This window comes from Balaenoptera musculus, chromosome 11 (assembly GCF_009873245.2).
Source record: "Balaenoptera musculus isolate JJ_BM4_2016_0621 chromosome 11, mBalMus1.pri.v3, whole genome shotgun sequence".
NCBI classification, from domain to species: domain Eukaryota; kingdom Metazoa; phylum Chordata; class Mammalia; order Artiodactyla; family Balaenopteridae; genus Balaenoptera; species Balaenoptera musculus.
This window is the reverse complement of record NC_045795.1, coordinates 95,529,556-95,543,202: the sequence shown is the minus strand read 5'-3', so window position 1 is coordinate 95,543,202 and position 13,647 is coordinate 95,529,556.

Here is a 13,647-nt window from a genome sequence, read left to right as displayed (position 1 = left end):
ATTTTTCACTTTGCTGCAGTGAAGTTTCATAAGGGTTGCCCCATCACAGCAAATGTATGTTGCTTATTTCCACACATGAGAGATTATGTTTTCATTAACACTCCAGCTGCTGCATTTCTCTTGTAGCATTTTAACATCTGTAAATTCATATCTTTACCTGTAGTCGTATAGATTATGTTCTACAAAGCAACAGAAATGCCATCTGTTTTTAAAATTCCAAAGTAATTTTAATGTGGACAAAGGCATATCTCAGAGAATTATATTGAGAGGGTTGCTTCCTAGGTATTATTATCTGCAGAGTTTGCTTGTTTGTTTGTTTAAATGCAGTCGTGTCACTAGCCTTGTCTCACAATATTTGTTCTTCCACTCCTTCCCCGTTTCCCCTTTTTGTAAAATTAAACCCTTTCTCCTTACGCTCACTTCCTTGGGAACCTCAACTGCTTCTTGCTGTGGGTGCCCCTCAGTTCTACATATTCAGATCTGGCCTTTCTTCCAGGTGTTCATCAGACCTTGCCAACTTCCACATGTTTCTGCTTGGCTGTTCCACATTTACATTAAATATACCATAAGGACCCCATGTCATACACAACACTCTCTTCTTTTCACATCTTCCAAATTAGCTTCACTTCTTTAAATGATCAGTGCCACCCAGAGCTCTGCTCATCCAAACCAGAGGCATCAGAATCATCTTTGACTTGTCTTCTAGCCTTTCCTGTCTGTCATCGTCATTTGCAGTCATTAACGTCCTCTTACTCCACCCTTCAGACACCACCCCCCTTCATTCTCCTCAGTTACATTGTTCCATTAGAGTTACAGTTGCACTAGCTTCCCACATCTTCAGACCTCTCATCTCTGCCCAGCTAAAACGTTTCCACTTCCTGCCACTCTGATGTGCAAACACCTCAGTGTACCATGAAGTTAAAATTCTCTGACTGGCTGGAATGGGTTGGGCTCCTGTTTCCAGTTCTTCACAGTAGGACCGTGAACCTCAGCCTTTGCTGGGTAACTTTGCCTTACCTCTCATGTGAGCAGAGTATACTTTCCCACCCCACTGACATTGAACTTGACCATGTGACCTGCCTTGGCTGAGAGAAGAGTAGTGAGAATGATGCCACCAGAGATTTGTTTGCATGGCTTTCCATCTCTGTGATCTATCCTGAGAGGAGCATGTCCCAGGTAGCTGCCATCCCTTTAGCTTTGGCCCCAGAAAGAGACACATGAGTGAACCTGAGCCCAGCCCACAGTCTGAGGAAGAGCTGCCCTCGCTGAACTGAAGACTGAAGAGCAGGAATAAATAAATTAGTCGTCAAGCCCCTGGGAATTGGGCGTTGTTTGTTACACAGAATTAGTGCAGCAATAGTAAACTAATACACAGATGTTCAAGACCTTCTCAAACACCCTTTGTCATCATTTAAATACTCCCCTATATAAAGACTGGATGTTGGTGAAGTGGTCTCTAGAGCGTTTCTCCTTCACTTTTTTGGCTACTTTGCTCCCCTTTTGTCCTTCTCCCTCCCCTTCAAGGCCCCATATCTTTTCTCTCCAGTAGATTCTTCTGTGTTGACCACAACTCATGGGGAAACCTCCCTTCTTCAGACTACTCAGTGCTCACGTCTTTTGTGTCTCACCTCAGATTTGGTCTGGTATTGTTAGTTATCCGGAAGCATGTATTTGATCATAACATGTTATTTCCCTCTTCAGAATCCTCCCAAGAAACCTCACTGCCTTCAGGACAGGGTCCAAGCTCCTTACCAGGAAGCTCTAGCCTCCTTTGTCACTATCCCCCTGCTGCAGACTCTGCTGTAGCCAAATCGAGTAATTTGCATTCTCTCAAACACAGTATGCTCTCGCTTGCCTCTGGGCCTTTGTACATTCTGTTCCCTCTGCCTGGACCACATTTTCCTCCACTCCTCTCTCCTAAACACACCCCTGAATGCGTATATATTTGAAATTAAGTTATAGAAACTCTTCCTTACACCCTATGGCCGGATGATGTTTCTTGTCTCAGTAAAGGTGGGCTGTGCTGTGTTGCAGAAACATACCAGCACCAGCGTCTCCGTGGCTTTACCAGCAAAGGTGTGTTTCCCATATTCATGTCTGTGATGCTGATGGCAGGAAGGGGAGGCAGCTCTGCTTCACAGTCCTTATGGGCCCAGGCTGAGAGGAGCTCTGCCACCTTGGATTTGCATCATCTAGACATACAGCCTTGTACCTTTCTTCTCACAGCTCCAACTAGCCCCAAGATCTCAACCTAACTGCCAGCAAGGCTGTGAAGTTTAGTGGGGCACATGGAATATTTGGGGGACCGTTAGCTCCCTCTGCTTTATGTTTCTTAGGTGTGTTTCTGTGAACCTCCAGGGCTTATCTTTTACCACACATAGTATCATGCCATTATCTGTATACATATATACAGACATGTATACCTGTCTGTATCCACATGAACTTGAAGACCCTGAGGGCAGGTGCTGTATCTGACTTCATGTCATCTGTCCAGAGGCAAACGCAGGACCTGGCACATAGTTACTGGTGTAGAAATATATGTTGAAGAGATGCTGAATCCTTGTATCTCTCTGCTCTCTAAGAAGACTCCATGCTCCCTGAAGACAAGAACCACCTGTTCTCTCCCACAACGTCTAGTTAACATCTTCCAGAGATTAGACAACCGATACATGTTTTTGGCATTTCTTGTGATGGCTTAATGTAATTTTCCAACAGCAAATAATACGTGATTACTCTTCTTTACGTGGACACTTCTGTAACATAGATTTAAATACCTTTCCTATCATTCCACATGGCACGCTTGGAAGATCTTTAAACAAGTTGACTTTGTATGTAGTATGTGCACCAGGAAAAAAAAGACAAGTTCCCTTTGCTACCTTTTGGGAACCTCTCCAGCTTCTTTCCAGATGAAGATCCAGGAAAGCTCTTTCCTTTCAGATTAGGTCTTTGAGCCATGCTTCAAGAATCAGTGAAGCCTCCAGAATCATCCAGCTTGCCTTCACTCTTTAAAAGCTGCCTTTCTCTTCTCTGAATATTTAAATCTCTCCGTATTATTTATCTATTGCTATGTAACAAATTATCCCAAAATTTAGCCCCTTAAGACAACAAGCAGTTATTACGTTACAGAGTTTCTGAGGTCAGGAATCTGGGCGTGGCTTATCTGGGTGGTCTGGCTCAGGCTGTCTCACAGGGTTGCAGTCAAGCCATCAACTTGACTGGAGCTGGAGGATTCACTTCCAAACGTACTCATGTGACTGTTGTCAGGAGACCTAAGTTTCTTGCTGCACGAGTCTTTCCATCTGGCTACTTACCCCATGGGAGCTGGCTTCCCCCAAGTAAGTGATTCAAGAGAGAGAGCCACTAAAGCGGAGGCCGCAGTACCTTTTTATGACCTGGTCTCTGAAGTCACACATTGTGACTTCTGCTTTATTCTACTAGTCCTTAGAGGTGAGTCATTAAGTCCAGCTGACTGGGCACTTGGAGGAAAGGACAGTAGGCTCTACCTCTTGGAGGAAGAGTATCAATTTGCAGATATGCTTTTAAGCTGCCTTGCCTTCCCCTGAGTGGGCTGTAGGGCTGGGGGGTAAATGCCATTTCATGGCCCTCCCTCCCCTGGTTGCTCAGGCAAGCATGTGCTTGTGCCTCCTCCCCCCGCCCCATTTCAGGATATTTATTTCTAATCATTGAGATGCAATGAACAGCATAGATTTAATATAAATAAGATGCAAAGGGAAAGGGCAGTTTCTGTAAGTTCTCAGCATCCTCAGAGCCACTGACCATGGTCTGTTAAGTCCACAACTTTCTTTCTTAAATGGATGTCTCATCAACCTTGGGATCTCTGCTTATATTCTTGAGGGTGAGCCCGGGGGAAGCTTTGCTGGTCCCTTCAGACCTACCCTTTGCTGGATAGTGATGTGTCTCCTGCAGGAAGACCCCTCTCTCCTCTCCATGGTCATAGACACAGACAGCGCTGAACATATGATGATCAGAGGTCCTGGAACAGCGCTTTGTCTCACCTGAGTCTTCTTCGTCCTGACACGCTGCAGTGCAGGTGGCATCATCCTCATGGATCCCTAGCACCAGGGTAGGAAGTTAAAGTTCTCTGGTTTGTTTACATATAGGGCATCATGGTGCACTGGAAATACATGAGCTTCGGAATCAGACAGACACTGGTTCAAAACCCAGTTCTACCACTGCCTGGATTTCTGAACTTGAAAAAGTTATTTAACCTCTCTGAGCCCCCAGTTTTTTCATTATTAAAATGAGGATAAAGTGATGATTGGATGAAATAACATATAGAGGTAAATAGCACAGTGTCTGGCACATAATAGGCATCAGCCAGTGCTCATTCAGCAAATGAGTGAATAGCTTCAGAACTACCTGCAGTCCCTATGGAAGACTGTGGTCCTGAACCTCACTCTCGTGCTTGTAGAAAGTGACAAAGAACTGGAATGTATATTTCTAGGACAGCCTCTCTCTTTGTCTATCTGTATTACATGATTTGCTGAGTTCCTTGAATACATTCTCTTGGAAGATTTTCATTCTGCTTTGCCTTTTGTGACAAAAAGAATTGCAATTCATTTTGTACTTGAAAGCCATGACAACACACTATGAGGACGCCTGGAAAGAGCGTTTTTTGTTTTTTGTAAAAATAAGTCTCTCATATTTTAAGTAAGCTTCTAAGGAATCAGACCTTGGTTTCAACAAAGAAGCATATTTCTCTAATGACTCCTCTCTCTTAGCTATTTTGTATAGAGGTTTTCTTAGGCAAGGGGGATGGGGAGGTGGGTCGATAGAGGTGGGACTAATGAGAGAAAACAAAATGCCACTCCTGATACTTATCTTCATGCTTAGGGACCTTCCCATATGTATATATTTTCTTCTCCTGTACTTGCTATGCCGAGAATTGCCCCAGCCTAACGGATGACACGATGCAATTTGCTTCTCTTGCTTTCTTCCCCTCCAGAGGTGTGTGGTTTTGCCTTAATATATTCAAGGGCAGCCCCTGCTGTGTCTGGATTGGCATTTGTAATTATACACTGTGAAAATATAATGGAGAGAGAAAGTCTAACTCTTCTCCCAGTTTTAAAAAAAAGTTTCACGTGTTAACGTGTTCAGATCCTCCCACCTGAGGAGCAGGAGATCAAGCTCCGTTTGACTTCTTTCTTCTGTATGATAATCACATTCTCTTGACTTAAAAAAAAAAAAGAGTGCGTGATGCTTTGTCGTGTGCTGCCCAGAACCCCTGCAGCGCTCACAGCCATTCCTCCTTAGTTATTTTCCAAGTGATTTGATGTTTTCAACAGCATTAATTGCACCAAGGCCTAATAGCTTGTAATTAATGTGTTCCGACCTTCCTCTGTGAGGCTTGAGTGAGTGAAGGGAGGACATCTCACAATACAGAGGCACAGACGATAGCCAGACGGATGCAAATAAATGATGAATAGCTCTTTACAGAATAAGCAAGACAGTAGCCTCTTGATGGTGTGCACAGGTCATTTTATCTTCCTAAATGTATATTCTTCATCATCTTCCTTCAGTTGTTTGAAAAATAAAAGATTAACTCACCTACAATAACTAGAATTACCCCGATTAGGCAGACCACCACTATGAAGGGTCAAAGGCTCTTCTCCATTGTCATAATGAGGGGTTTTGCTTACTGATATGTACTTGACACCACCATTGATCAAAACAAAAGGGAATTGATTAAAACTTTAGCACAAGAAGCTTATGTGAGACAAAGAGTAGGACTTTCAGAACTAAAAGTTTTTAACTGTAGTGAACATTTATTATTTTTGTAATCCTTCTCCCTTCTTTTGTAAAAACAAACAAACAAACAAAAACCATTCCCTTCTTTCACTGGAAGTGAGGGAACTACCCCTCACTCACTCTTAAGTCATGTGATTATTCTCCATCAGTCCCCTCCACTCCAGGGGTGGGCCCAGATTGGCTTAAGCCAATGATCATATCCCATTCTCATGCTTGACCATTGTGGGGAGAGCAGTGCTTTATCCCACTGGTGAAAAGCTGAAAGGGGGTAAGGTCTGGAACTGTGACAGCCACTTTGAGACCAGGAGGAGAGAGTCTGAGTGAGAAAGAAATCACATGAGGGAGAGAGCAGAGCTGATCTCAGAAACAAAGAGAGCAGAGTTCTAGGGAAACCATTTGAGCTTCTGTCTTAAGCTGAGTTTAAATATACTGCTAGCCCTAGAACTTCCAGCTTGGAAGTTGAGCATTTTCACTTTTCCTCCAAGGAGAGTTCAATTTTTTTGTAACTGGCAAATCAGTAGACTTCTAATTGAGTCAGGCACCAAGAAAACTAGCACACACCCTCTGCATTGGTGGGACCCATATATGAATGGACAGGTGTTCTTCATCTGGCATCACTTATTTGGTTTGGACTAACTAGCATTGCAAGATCTCTTTCCATGCCGTGATTTCTACCTCCTTCTCTCCTACTAATTGTAGTTTTGGATTTAATTCATTCTCTCAACATGTTTTTCTAGTTGATCTTTTCCTTTTTTTTTTTTGTAAAAGTAAATTCTGGTCACTGATTGTTAATATTCAGCACCCTGCCTGAATTTAAAGATTCCACCCTTTAAATCTTATCCAAGTCTCCAGTGAAATGGGAAATTTTAACAACTTCTCTCATATCGTCTTTTTATCTTCTTCTGTCCATATCTAAGTTGCCCTGCCAGATTTAATAATCGGTTTTGTGACTTTATTATAAATCTCCTTTAATATTCTTTATTGTAATAAATTTTAATCTCTTCGCTTCAGGATTCTTTCACCTCCTGGACAAATGAGATTTCCCAGGTATTTAAATGATTCAGCTGTTTGACTAGTTTATTGTCCACCACTCTGTATTTTCCCATCCCCACAAAGCTCTTTTATAGATATTGCCACATTCATATACAGGTGCTTTTTATATTTGCCATGGTTTCAGTTCCTCTGAAAGTTGTTTCCAGGTTTACACAATGTTGTAACATTGGCATATACATTTGTGAACAACTCAAGGCTACTCCCAGCGGACCCACACACATGCCGCGCTATCGTTCCAGTTTTACAATTGTGAAAAGAAGATTCCTTAGAAAACTGCTCCTTGCCTTCACCTCTCCTCCTTGTGACTGGAAACCCAAATGGTTCTTTCATTACTTATCTTAGAACTTCCAATCTGCAAATGGGTCCACAAGAGCTAGAAATGTCGTTTTCTTGGCCCTCTGCAAAATCAAAACTTAAATAAACCCCAAAGCAGCTTACTCCTATCTGCCTTAAGGAGCCTCCAGAAAATAAAATTTAAAATATTTCTGGGGTTCTATTTCAGTGTTTTATTATTCTTTAATTTTCTGTTGTCTCCACTACCTCCCTGCACTCATAAGCACAGTTTCCCCCCTTGGCTTTTTCATCCCTTACCTGTCTATCCATTTCTTAGCTCTTCCATTGGCTCCACTACTTTGGTCTAGTTCTGAAATGTAGGAGCGTCCCCAGGACATAAATGACATCTCAGTTGTAGAGGACCACACCCAAGCTTCCCACTTTCAGTTGAATATAGCCACCAGGGTATTTCATGGGTACCTCAAACTCAATATATTCAAGGAAGAACTCATTGACTTTTACTGTCCCTGCCCCTCAAAAGTAAGTTTGCTTTTCCTTCTCTGTTCCTTGCTTCATTTATTGGTCCCAGCGTAATCACTCTAGCTGGACACCTGGGTGGTATGTTTGACATCCCCACTTCCTCACATAGCCCTCCCCCGTGATCTCGGATATGTACCAGATCCCATTCTTTCCCCAAATGTCTTTCCTCTCTGTCCTCACCTTTATCTCAACTTCTCCTAGGACAGGTTCTCCAGCGGCTGCTTAACTGGTCCCATTGCCTCTGACTTTTTGCTCCTCTGATTTATCTTCCATATTGTTGCCATGATGATCTGCCTGAAACATAGATCATACAATGTTTGTTCCCTGCTCACAAGCCATCAGTAACTCCCCATGACCACAGAGTTAAATCAGATTTCTTGGCATGGCATTCAAGGTCACCTATACTCTGGCCTCAACTTTGTACTATGGGGATTCTGACCTCAGCTGTCATACAGTTTGGGGCAGGGATCAAGAGTCCAGGCTTGACATTGTATTGACCTGAGTTCAGACTCTCCCTCAACCACTTACTCATTATCTGACTGGTGTGCAGCAGTGTCATGTAGTTGTAATCAGCTTGGCCTCTTAAATTAGTCACCCACTTCCACCTCTTACTGTGTGACCACGGGCAAGTCACTTAACCTCTCTTTGCCTCAGTTTTGTCATCTCTAAAATGGGGAAAATCATCATAACTGCCTCATAGAGTTGTTGGGACAGTCAAATTTTCTAGCGTCTGACCCATAGTAAAGCATTGTAAAGACATCAGGCCTTATTCTTGTTATTCTCAAACTAATCATGAAGTCAGATTGCTGTCCAGTCTCCATATTCTGTCTGTCATGGGGTCTTAGTTTCCTTTGTGCTATGATCCATCTGGCATCTGGAGAAGTCTATTCACCTCTTGTCAGAACAACATTTTAAAATTCATGACATAAAATCCATAAATTTACAAAGAAAACCAATAAAGCAATTTAACTATTAAAATAGTTTTAAAAATAGTTTTAACTATTTAAAAATAGTTAACAAATTTTTTTAAAAACTTAAATTGTGATACAGTAATGTGTCTGTCTGCTTTTCTAATGGACTCACGCATAACAAGATCTAACAATTAGTCTAATAGTTACTGCAATTTCAAAGGAGGGATCATAAATAACATTTCAATTATCTGTAGTGCAGTAACATGCCATGAAAATACCTGTGATTTCTGCCGGTGACAGGTTCTACTGGTACTCTTGTGTGTGTGGCTTATATTAGTAATTGAGGGAAGTGCTAAATGTCAGGTGGAGATTGGTGAAAATAAAGGTTTTTTGTTTTTGTTCTTTCCATTCAAGTTCGCAGACTCCACTCAAAGGTTCATGGAGTTCAAGTTAAGAAGTCATTATCCCAGGGACTTCCCTGGCAGTCCAGTGGTTAAGATTCCGTGCTTGCAATGCAGGGGGTGTGGGTGTGATCTCTGGTCGGGGAACTAAGATCCCACATGCCGCCTGGCCAAAAAAAAAAAGTCATTACCCAGATCTTACTCATATTTTAAAGCCTAGTTCAAATATGCTTTGTCAAAATCCTTAATTTCACCCAGTTGGAATTAACCTACCACTTTTATCCCCACACGGAACTGTGTTCATGTTTTGTTTTTTTTTTCCCTCAAAGGTCCATGTTTTTTCCCCCGGCCATATTGTTATCAGCTATATGCACGTGTTCCTCCCCATCAAGGACATAAGACCCATGGTCAGTTTTCACAGTGGTACACAGTGCCTGTGACCGAGGAGGCCGTGGCTGGGTAGAAATGTGAGAATGCAGCGGGCAGTCATTACTTATCTCCTTTTCCCTCACTGTCCATTGCAACATAAAGTACAGCATTTCTGAGAATGTAGCTCATTTCGTTTTAGTGTTATTTACTGTGGTTCTGGTTCTGCCGCTTAGGCTGACAAATCACCCCTCCAGAAGGCAGGTTCTAATCCCATATGCGGTCCCTGCTCAGTGGCAATTTATAGGACAGGCTCTCTGAGTTTAGGCAAACATCCTGATGTTTTAGGTCAGTTATTCTGACAACAACAGTTTCTGCTTTGTGGAGTGCATATGTCACCGGAGAGAATCAGCTTCTGGAGCTTCCTGCCTTGTGCAGGAGCATAAATTTTCATGGTGAACTTGAGATGCAAATTATGTGCCTTGACCCTCTCTGCAAATCTTTGCTTGCAGCTGGCAGCCATCTTTATAGAGCTTGGGAAAAAGGAAAGAGAGGGGAAAGAGGGAAAGACAGAGGCAAAGAAGAAAGAAAGGAAGGGATGGAGGGAAGGAGGGAGGGAAGATAGGCTTTTTTTTTTTCTGTCTTAACCAATACCCAGCACTAAGCAGACAATAAATTTTCTTAAGTTTTGTGTATTATAATTTTAAGAAAATAAAATAGAAATAGTTTGAAAAGGTAGCAAGAATTAATGACTTACATTCAAAACTTGCTTCAGCATTTGTTTTAGCACTAATGCAGAGCAGGGTTTCTCAACCTTGACGCTATTGACATTTTCGGCTGGAGAATTCTTTCTGTGAGAGGTTGTCCTGTGCATTGTAGGCTGTTCAGCAGCAGCCTCGGGTTATAACTCAGCACATGCCAGTAATGCGCCTCCCCAAGTTGTAACAACAAAAAATGTCTCCAAATACTGCCATATATCCCCTAGGGGGTGGCATAGCCCTATTGCTGCCCAATAGGGAACCAGTGATTTAAAGGATAATGGACAACGTTGGGTGTCAGATTCTGTGTTTATTGTTTTACATACATCATCTAACTTAATCTTCGCAAGGTCTCATAAAATGAGTGCTATTATTATCTCCATCATGTAGTTGAGAGATAAGGTTCAAGGAGGTGAAGCATAGTGACTAAGGAGGAAACTGATGCAAAGAGATGGGAAACCAATGCAAAAAGGCAGTCACTACCTTGTGTGGTAATAATGCATTAGAGTAGGGATCGCAAGTCTATGGCATTTGTACCATGGAATCACTGGTATGCATAGCAGGCATGACCTGTAAATCTCAGCACTGTATTCTGAAGAGACAAAACAATTTTTCAGGTGAGCATTACCAATGGAGTGATTAACAAGGGAGATAATTTTTTAACCAACTTTGGTTAGGCTAAGTCTTCTTCAAAAATTAGTTTTTCATGAGACTATGTGCATTCCTAGGGCAGTAGTCACTCACCTCTGTATCACTAACACATAAGGAGAGCCCTAAATATGGACCCTCAATAAATGTTTGTATAATAAACATGTGGTGCGCAAAATATCACCACTGTTGTATCTTAAGGTGAGTCCTGCCTTAAGATACAACATTGCCATTTTTCTGTATTCTCCTTTAAATGCATATACTCTTAAAAATGTAGTGCCCAGGGGTGATGACTTAATAGTAATAGACTTATGGGGACATTCAAAGTAAAACCATGGAGATCAGCATTTTCATTTGGTAGATGAGGAAACTGAGGAACAAAGAGGGAGAAGAAAACTTTTCCAACATAAATTATGGATCAAGTCTGGACAGAAAAGTAATTTCTGGAAACCAAGTCCCAGTGTTTCTTTTTACTGTATCATCCATCACTTAACACTTTATCATGAGCACATTACAGGCTGTTTCCTGTGGGAAAGGAAGGTCCTTATTTAACTTGAATGATATAGAAGGAAGTGATGGAATAAGGAGTGGGAAGAAGCTAAATCAGTGGGGCAGAGGGACAGTAATACAGAGAAGATCATGGAGACTCATGGAAATGCTTCATTATCAACTTCATTGGCTTGGATTGAATTCCGTAACAGATATTTTTGAAATTATTTCTTATGTCTTTATTTAATTTCCATTTTGAATCTTCCTGGATCAGATTTTAAAAAGTAAGAGTTAAAGATTTAAAAAAAAATAGGTCAGAAACAGATTACTGTTTTGAAGCTTCAGTAGCACAGGACAAAGAGAGGTGGGCTGGAAATGAGGTACGGATTTGTGTTCAGAATGGCAGTCAGCTCCAGACTGTCTGCTTTCAGTGCCCTTATGTTGAAGCCCTAGCCACCAATGTTACTGTATCTGGAGATAGGGCCTCTGGGAGATAATTAGGGTTAGATGCTGTTATGAGGGTGAGGCCCTCAGTGCCCTCAAAAGAAGAGATACCAGAGAGATTACTCTCCCTCTCTCTCCACCGTGTGGGGACATGGCGAGAAGGTCACCATCTGCAAGGCAGGAAGAGAGCTCTCATCAGAACGTGATCATGCTGGCACAGTGATCTCAGACTTCCAGCCTTCAGAACTGTGAGAAGACAAATTTCTATTGTTGAAATCACACAGTGTATGGTATTTTGTTATGGCAGCCTGAGCTGATTAAGACAGTGTCTCACCAAATAGAGAATATCAATAAAGGAATATAAATTATTTAAAACAAAGAGTCAAACAAATTTTCAGTCGAACAGTATATTAACTGAAAGGAAATATTTACTAGAGGGACTCAGCAACAGATTTCAGCAGGAAGAGGAAAGAATCAATGAACTTGAAGATGGATTAATTGAAATTATTCTGTCTGAAAAACAGAAAGATAAAAGAGTAAAGAAAAATAGAGCCTAAGAGACCTGTTGGAGACTATGAAGCATATCAACACACTACTCTCAATGTGAGTTTGAGAAAGAGAGAAGAGAGAGAAAGTGAAAGAATATTTGAAGAAATAATAGCTGAAATTTGATGAAAAACAGTAATCTACACAACAAAGAAACAATGATTTCAAGTAGGATAAGCTCAAAGAGTTAATATCTAGACTCATCATAATTAAACTGTTAGCCAGAAGCAGAGACAATCTTGAAAGCAGCAAAAAAAAAAAAAAAGAAGCATATCATCATGTACAAGGGATCCTCCATAAAAGAGCCCATCATACAGAGTGAAGTAAGTAAGAAAGAGAAAAACAAATACCATATAATATCACTTTATGTGGAATCTAGAAAAAGGGTACAGATGAACTCATTTGCGAAGTAGAAATAGAGTCACAGATGTGGAGAACAAACTTATGGTTACCAAGGGGGGAAGCAGGGGTGGGAGAGTGGGATGAATTGGGAGATTGGGATTGACATATACACACTACTATATGTAAAATAGATAACTAATGAGAACCTACTGTATAGCACAGGGAACTCTACTCAGTGCCCTGTGGTGACCTAAATGGGAAGGAAATCTAAAAAAGAGTGGAGATATGTATACATATAACTGATTCACCACTTTGCTGAGCAGCAGAAACTAATACAACATTGTAAAGCAACTATACCCCAATAAAAATTAATAATAAAAAAGAAAATAGGGACTTCCTTGGTGGCAAAGGGGTTAAGAATCCGCCTGCCAGTGCAGGGGACAGGGATTCGATCCCTGGTCCAGGAAGGTCCCACCTGCTGAGGAGCACCGAAGCCCATGCGCCGCAACTACTGAGCCCATGTGCTGCAACTGCTGAAGCCCGCGCGCGCCTAGAGCCCGTGCTCTGCAACAAGAGGAGGCACCGCGATGAGAAGCCCATGCACCCCAACAAAAAGTAGACCCCGCTCGCCACAACTAGGGAAAGCCTGCGTGCAGCAACAAAGACCCACCGCAGCCAAAAAAATAAAAATAAAAAAAAGAAGAAAATATAATTAAAAGCAAACAAAATAAATTAAATTAAAATGGTTTCCCCATTGCACCAGTACATTTTAGATGCTCAGTAGTCACATCTGGCTACCATATTGGATGGCACAGAGCAGTCCCATTGTCACAGAAAGTTCTTTTGGACATGCTGGCTTAGGGAGAGATGACTAGAGAACACAAGGGAAGGGGAACAGTAAAGGTGTCTAAAAAAACCTTCCAAAATTTAAAAACTCTTCTGAATTCTGAAACCTTCTAAAAGTTACCTAATAATCTTTACTGAGAGTCTGTCTGAATACTATGGGTCAGGCTGGACAATAGGGGTTGATTAATTCGTTGCTTCATTTATTTATTCAGTATTTATGGAGTAGTAACTGATTGAGAAACTGTGCCAGGGACACAATGT